Raw genomic sequence first — 6,562 nt, 5'->3', positions numbered from 1 at the left:
AAGGCTGTGTTTGAGGTAATTCCCCCCAAACTGGAACTGCTGAGCAAGAAAACAACTGATTTTTATATTGATCTCTGATGTTTATGCTGCATCAAGAAATGTATGTGGGAGTTGGATGGTAGCGCAGCGGGTTAAGCGCACGGACCGGCGTAAGGATCCCGGCTCAAGCCCAGGCTCCCCACCTGCAGGGGAGTCGCTTCACAGGTGGTGAAGCAGGTCTGCAGGTGTCTGTCTTTCTCTCCCCCTCTCTGTCTCCCCTCCTTTCTCCATTTCTCTCTGTCCTAGCCAACAACATTAATAACGACAATAATAACTACAACAATAAAACAACAAGGGCAACAAAAGGGAAAATAAATAAATAAATATTAAAAAAAGAAATTATTTTAAAAAAGGTCTCAACTACACTGTGGTTATAAACAGGTATTTTAACTTAGTAACGCTATGCTGAAACTGAAATAGTATTGATTCACCCCTTTTCTGTAACTACTAAAATATATTTTATGGGCAGGGGTAGACAGCATAATGGTTATGCAAAGAGACTCTCATGCCTGAGGCTCCAGAGTTCCAGGTGCCACCCCCCCTGCACCACCATAAGCCAGAGCTGAGCAGGGCTCTGGTAAAAAATTAATTAATCAATGCCACTTCTCCTAGTAGCCAAAAAAAAAATACATTTTACTTAACACAAAACTCACATTTTTAAAAATTTCTTTATTGGGGGATTAATGTTTTACAGTTGACAGTAAATACAATAGTTTGTACATGCATAACTGCCGGGCTAGCGTGGGGGTGTCTCTTCCCGGGCACGTGCTCTCTGAGTTGGAGAGAACTCGACCAGAGCCAGCCTGGGCTGCTGCTCACTCAGCGACGCGGGAGAGAGGCCAGGAACTCATGGCGGAGCGGGAACACAATGTGTCTTTATTGATGAGAGACAACGCTTTTATAGGCTAGAACCAGAAGTGGAAAGTCGGAAAAGGAAACGGCTAGGAAAGGGGGTGGAGAAAAGGAAAAATCAGGCTAAGGTAGAAGCTTCCTTAACTGTTGCGAAGGTTTTAACCGACGGGATTAATGTTACCCTGCAGGCAGGGCGGGTCTCAAGGTAGAAAGAAGATAGGTCAAAGGAATGGAATTGGGTAGGGATCTTTCAGGCAAAACAATGATTGTGTAAATAGGCCCTAGTATCAGGAATGCAGGGTGGAGCAGGGGGAGCTGGCTTACCAATTTACCAACATCTCCCCCTTTCTTTTTATCTAATGCCCATAGTATCAGAAATGCAGAGGAGCTGGCTTACTGCCGGCACATAACATCTCTCAGTTTTCCACATAACAGTACAACCCCCACTAGGTCCTGTCACTGTTTTTAGACTTGTACTCTCCCCAGAGTCTTTTACTTTGGTGCAGAACACCGACTCCAGTCCAGGTTCTGGTTAGTGTTTTCTCTTCTGATCTTGTTTTTCAACATCTGCCTGAGAGTGAAAACTCACATCTTTTAAAAGTGTTCTTAGCATTTATGCAAATCTGAGCAATGTCACTCAATAAAAATTTTAGAAAACTTAAAAATACATTTTATCTGCTCTTTTGTTTTTGTAAATTATATTTCCATTTATTTATTATTGAATAGAAATAGAGAGAAATTGAGAGGAGTGTGAGGAGAAAGAGAGGGAGAGAGGCAGAGAGACATCTGCAGCCCTGCTTCACCACTGATGAAGCTTTCCCCCAGCAAGTGGGGACTGGGGCTTGAACCCGGGTCTTGTGCGCTGTGACGTGATTGACCAGGTGCGCCACTGCCTGGCCCCCACTATGTAATTTCAAAGTCATGTTCAACAGCCCGAGAAGCCAGACAGACACTGGCAGGCCCCCTGTCCCCACCCTGCCCCCTCGGCCCCAGCCCGAGCCATCCACCCACTGACGGACGGACTTCCCCGTGCTGAGCACTTTGCAGAGATGAGGTCACAGAAGCGGCCCTGCCAGCTAGCACGGCTCTGCCTGGAGGTTCCCCCACGCTGTGACAGGCACCAGGACTTCATTTTTATTAAGAAACCATTTTCCGCTGCACGAATAGACCAGTTTTTGTTTACGCATTTCTAGTTTATAGACACTCAGATTGTTTCCCCTTTTATGCTTAATGTGAGTAATGCTGACACACTCATCACACATGATGTGTGTGTGTGTGTGTGTGTGTGTGTGTGTGTGTGTGTGTGTGTGTGTGCAGACATGTGTTTTTAGTTATTTGAGGTATTTAAGAGCTTCTGGAATCAGTTCTGATGGGAAGTGGCTCTCCACACCGCCGGGCAATTCCGAGACATGAGCTGAGTCTCCTGGATTCAGTTCACTGTGGACACTGCTGAGGGAGCGTCAGACCCCAGCAGTCAGCTCGGCTCATGAGATCCCCACCGGCCCACGCTGAGTGTCCACTGCAAGTTCAAGTTGCAGCCTGGCCTCTGGCTGACACACCGGGTGGAGACCCCAACATCACTCCCCTTGGGTTCTGCTGGGCACAGGCTCCCAGGACTCAGAAACACAGCACTTACTGAGCCAGCGGCTTACCATAAAGCGACAAGACTGGAGAGGGGCCGGGAGGGAGAGCCACGTGGGGCCAGGTGCGGGGAAAGGCCCTGGGCTTCCGTGTTCCCACCCAGCGGAGCCACTGTCCTCACCTCCCCCATGTTCAGCCAGGGGACTCCGGACCCGTCCTTCAGAAGCCTGACACAAGTTCTCCTGGAGCTAGGGGTGTGACAGTCACCCCCGGTCCTGCAATGCTTTTCAAAAACCACTCTGATTATTATTATTTTTTAAATGGAGGTTGTGGTCCGGGAGGTGTCGCAGTGATGAAGCTTTGGACTCTCAAGCATGAGGTCCCGAGTTCGATCCCTGGCAGCACATGTACCAGAGCGATGTCTGGTTCTTTCTCTCTCCTCCTATCTTTCTCATCAATAAATAAAATCTTGAAAAAAAAATGGAGGTTTAAAGTGTTGGTTATAAAAAAGAAAATAGCCATTTTACCATTTTACCTTGTGTCCTGGAGGTGATTCCAGAAACGGAAGTGCAAATGTTTGCTCAGAGATCTGGGAGCTGTGAGCCAGTAACTGAGGAAGTCCAGACAGTCACAAAGGTCTCATGGGCCCAGTTTGTTTTCATTCACAAGCTGCATTGCATCCCCAGGAGTGGAGTCAGTAGGTCTCAGATAACTTCATTTTCCGCATTTAGGACTCAGCAAACTGCTCTGAAGTAGCTAAGTCATTCGACATCTGCATCAACAGGTGACGACTTCAGTTCATGCACGGCCTCAGCACGGCTTGCCCTGGTCTGTTTCATCATGACTGGGCTCCTCACCTCCATGGACAGGGCTCCTCACCTCCATGGACAGGGCTCCTTGCCTCCATGGTCAGGGCTCCTTGCCTCCATGGTCAGGGCTCCTCACCTCCATGGACAGGGCTCCTCACCTCCTGGCCGGGATCCTCACCTCCTGGCCGGGCTCCTCACCTCCATGGACAGGGCTCCTCATCTCCATGGTCAGGGCTCCTTGCCTCCATGGACAGGGCTCCTCACCTCCATGGACAGGGCTCCTCGCCTCCATGGTCAGGGCTCCTCACCTCCTGGCCGGGATCCTCACCTCCTGGCCGGGCTCCTCACCTCCATGGACAGGGCTCCTCACCTCCATGGTCAGGGCTCCTTGCCTTCATGGTCAGGGCTCCTCATCTCCATGGTCAGGGCTCCTTGCCTCCATGGACAGGGCTCCTCACCTCCATGGACAAGACTTCTCACTTCCATGGACAGGGCTCCTCACCTCCATGGACAGGGCTCCTCACCTCCATGGACAGGGCTCCTCACCTCCTGGCCGGGTTCCTCGCCTCCATGGTCAGGGCTCCTCGCCTCCATGGTCAGGGCTCCTCACCTCCATGGCCAGGGCTCCTCACCTCCATGGACAAGACTTCTCACCTCCATGGACAGGGCTCCTCACCTCCATGGTCAGGGCTCCTCACCTCCATGGACAGGGCTCCTCACCTCCTGGTCAGGGCTCCTCACCTCCATGGACAGGGCTCCTCACCTCCTGGTCAGGGCTCCTCACCTCCATGGTCAGGGCTCCTTACCTCCATGGACAGGACTCCTCACCTCCATTGTCAGGGCTCCTCACCTCCTGGCCGGGTTCCTAACTTCCATTGACAGGACTCCTCACCTCCTGGTCAGGGCTCCTCACCTCCATGGCCAGGGCTCCTCACCTCCATGGACAGGGCTCCTCACCTCCATGGACAGGGCTCCTCACCTCCTGGTCAGGGCTCCTCACCTCCATGGTCAGGGCTCCTCACCTCCATGGACAGGACTCCTCACCTCCATGGTCAGGGCTCCTCGCCTCCATGGTCAGGGCTCCTCATCTCCACAATCAGGGCTCCTCACCTCCTGGTCAGGGCTCCTCACCTCCTGGTCAGGGCTCCTCACCTCCATGGACAGGGCTCCTCACCTCCATGGTCAGGGCTCCTCACCTCCTGGCCGGGTTCCTAACTTCCATTGATAGGGATCCTCACCTCCATGGTCAGGGCTCCTCGCCTCCTGGCCAGGTTCCTAACTTCCATTGACAGGGATCCTCGCCTCCATGGACAGGGATCCTCACCTCCTGGTCAGGGCTCCTCACCGCCATGGTCAGGGCTCCTCACACGTGGCAGAGAACAGCTTTATTCAAACGAGGTGGATTATTTTGTGTTTGTTTTGTTTTTGTTTTTTTGCCAGCTCTGTGTATCTTCTTCAAAGGCGTATATCCTAGTGTGTTGCTCAATTTTTAAGACCAGGTTATTTTTGTAGTTGGGTTGGTGACTTTTTTCTGTTTGCTTACTGATTCTGCATGTGAAAAGCTGTGCATTCTCGTCACTACTGAGTGCGCTTTCCTGCGCTGTCCTTCTGCAGCTCGCCTTAGATTCGCCAGCAGTGTAACCGCATGCTGGTGTGTAGTGGCTACTCTTCTTTTCCCCTTTCCAGTTTCTCTACTTACCTCTCATGGGAAATTCTGCTGACTGGAATGTGCCGTGTTATATGCGCAAGTTGTCTGTGACAGCACTGCTCGGCTCTGGCTGTGGTGGTGCTGGGTATTGAACCCAGGGCCTTGGGGCTTCAGACGTGAGAGTCTTTTGCAGAACCTCTCTGCTGTCTTCCAGGGCCCCTCCAGTGCGGCACTAAGTAGCAGCAGCAGAAGCCATTCTCACTTTGTGCCCGAGACTAATAATGAGTTCTCCCAGTGATACACATCTGGCTGGCATAGCTGTGCCCGTATCCTGCTGCAACATAGTGATCTATCTGTGCTTCACTGAAAATATCACACCAAGATGGCATGTGAACGGTCTACGGTGTGTGGAGGCAATCTTGTGACTTTATTTTCCTCTTTAGCCTCGCTGGTTGTGTAGATCATATTATTAATTTCCTGATACTTGGCCATCTTCTCTTTCCTGGAATAAAGCCCGCTTAGTCATAATGATGCAATCTCTTGTTGAGGATATTTAGGTCACAATTAATGATTCAGAATGGCTTATACTTCCCCCCCCCCTTTGTGAGTATATGCTTTATCAGGTTTCAGTATAATATCTACTTCAAGAAGAAAACTTGAGAGATTTTCTCATTTTTAACAGCCTGTAGCAGCTTAGAAAACACTATTTCTACTCATTAAAGGCTGCTTTGATGCCTCACAAAACATCTATGACTGTCCCAAACAGCAGCTCTTTGGAATGTGTGTCAGTCTTCTGGGATTGCTGTGACAAGCCCCATAACACGTGAGTCTAGAATATAAGAGGTTTATCATTTTACCAGTTTAGGAGGCCAGAATTTTTGTAGAATCACAGGGGTTCAATTCCACGCAGATCCACCCCCAGAGTCCTGTCCCATCCCCCTGCATCAGAAGCTTTCCTATTCTTTATCCCATTGGGAGTGCGGACTTTGGTCTTTGGATCTTTATGGGGAGCAGAAGGTGGGAGTTCTGGCTTCTGTCATTGCTTCTCCACTGGACATGGGTGTTGGCAGGTGGACCCACACCCCCAGCCTGTGTCTGTCTGTCCCTAGTGGGGCAGGGCTCTGGGGAGGGGAGGCTCCAGGACACATGGGTGAGGGCGTCTGCCCAGGGAGGTCAGGATGGCGTCATGGTGGTGTCTGCAACTTGGTGGCTGAAAGGCAGTGAGATATAAAGCAGGACAAAATGATTAATGAACAAGAATCCAAAAGTAGGAACAGAGCAGATGGGACTAGGAATCTTAGGTTGGAAATAAGTATGGAAGGCCATTTTAGGTATATTCCTAGGGGCCTATGACTATCAAAGTTTTTGCTTGTGTTTGATAACTAACATGGAGGTGGACATAAATATTGTCTGGGAAGATGGTATCAGAGTTGAGAATAGGACTAGAAAGCTGGATCAGGGCAGAGAGTCGCTCCCAAATATGAGGAAAGTATATAAACACCATTAACTGTGAACCCCATCAGTCGGACCCAGGGCCATGTCTGTTCACATTCAGCACAGGAGCCTGTGTGGCCTCTGAGTCCTTGTCAGTCTGAGCTCACAGTCCATGGTGACAGCTGGAACATTCCAGGCT

This window comes from Erinaceus europaeus, chromosome 1, assembly GCF_950295315.1.
Source record: "Erinaceus europaeus chromosome 1, mEriEur2.1, whole genome shotgun sequence".
NCBI lineage: Eukaryota > Metazoa > Chordata > Mammalia > Eulipotyphla > Erinaceidae > Erinaceus > Erinaceus europaeus.
The sequence above is the reverse complement of the archived record's forward strand: the minus strand, read 5'-3'. Positions refer to the sequence as shown.